Raw genomic sequence first — 1,643 nt, 5'->3', positions numbered from 1 at the left:
CAAAAATAGACCCATCCATTTATGGCCAGCTGATCTTTGACAAAGGTCTAAAACCCATTAAATGGGGGAAGAGACAGCCTCTTTAACAAATGGTGGTAGAAAAACTGTACATCCTCTTGCAGAAAAATGAACCAAGATCATAACTCATTCTATACACAAAAACAAACTCAAGCTTCATCAAAGATTTAAACATAAAACCCAAAACTAAAAAATTCATCAAATATAAAATAGGGGCAAATCTGGGAGCCCTCATTTATGGCATAAATAGACTATCAAACATAACCCAGAATGCACAGGAGGCAGAAGAGAAGCAAGATGACTAGGACCTTTTAAAAATTAAGTTCTTATGTGCATCAAAAGACTTTGTCAAAAGGATAAAAAGAGAACTTACAGATTGGGAGAAAATATTTGCTTATGACATATATGACAAAGGACTTATGTCCAAAACCTATGGAAAACTTCAACACCTCAACACCAAAAAGACAAACAACCCAATTCAAAAATGGGCAAAAGACTTGAACAGACACTTCACTAAAGATGATACACATGAGGAATTGCTCATGATCTTTAGTCATTAGAGAGACGCAAATCAAAACAACGATGAGATATCATCTTACCCCAGCAATAATAGCAAAGTTCAACAGGACAGAAAATAACAAATGTTGGTGAGGTTGTGGAGAGATTGGAACTCTTGTGCACTGATGGTGGGATTGCAAAATGGTACAACTAGTTTGGCAAACGGTATGGCATTCCTTAAAAAACTAAAAATAGAAATACCATTTGACTAGCAATTCCGTACTAGGAATATATCCTAAAGAGGTGAGAGGCAGCACATAAACAGACATGCATACCTATGTCCATTGCAGCACAATTCATTATAGCAGAGATATGGAAACAACCTAAATGCCCATCAACAGATGAAAGGATAACCAAATTGTGGTACATTCACACAATGGAATACTAGGCTACATTAAAGAACAATGAAGGATATGCAAATCATCTCACAATATGGATGTGCTGAGTGAAATATGTCAATCACAGAAGGACAGATACTATATGAGCCCATTATTGTAAAAAGACAAAGAAGGGCTTGCTTGGGGAAGGGAACTCACTTTGTAGGCTACCGGGGTGGGGAGGGAAGGGGAAGGATTAATTTCAGGCTAGTTGGGGGCCACATGCTGATGTGGGTAAGGGGAGGGATGGTATGGAAAGAGTCTGTGACCACCATGATAGCATTAGGAAAAGGGAGGACATCGAATTGTGCTCGTGAGGTATAGACAACAGATGCTAATACCAACCAGTATATCCACAGAACTGCACTACCGGTAACACCAAACACCAGGCTATAGATAAACACATAAACATCTGAGAAGATCAGATTAGGGTTGGTGAACAGGAGTATACTCTAGACCAACAATAGATTCAGCTGAGGCTAATCTTACACAGATACCAGTGATACAAAATACCCCCAATCCTTACAGAAACAACAGAAGACAGATGCAGAGTAATCCCTCACAGAGAGCCAGACACTATGGGAGAGAGATCCAATGGATCTACTGACTCAGGACCATAGTATTGGGGGACACCAGACTCAATTGGTACAACAAAATACATAAAAGTATTGTTCCTCATCTTACATTGGT

This window comes from Orycteropus afer, unplaced genomic scaffold, assembly GCF_000298275.1.
Source record: "Orycteropus afer afer isolate SDZICR_OR568_19922 unplaced genomic scaffold, OryAfe1.0 scaffold00005, whole genome shotgun sequence".
NCBI classification, from domain to species: Eukaryota; Metazoa; Chordata; class Mammalia; order Tubulidentata; family Orycteropodidae; genus Orycteropus; species Orycteropus afer.
This window is presented reverse-complemented; position numbering follows the sequence as displayed.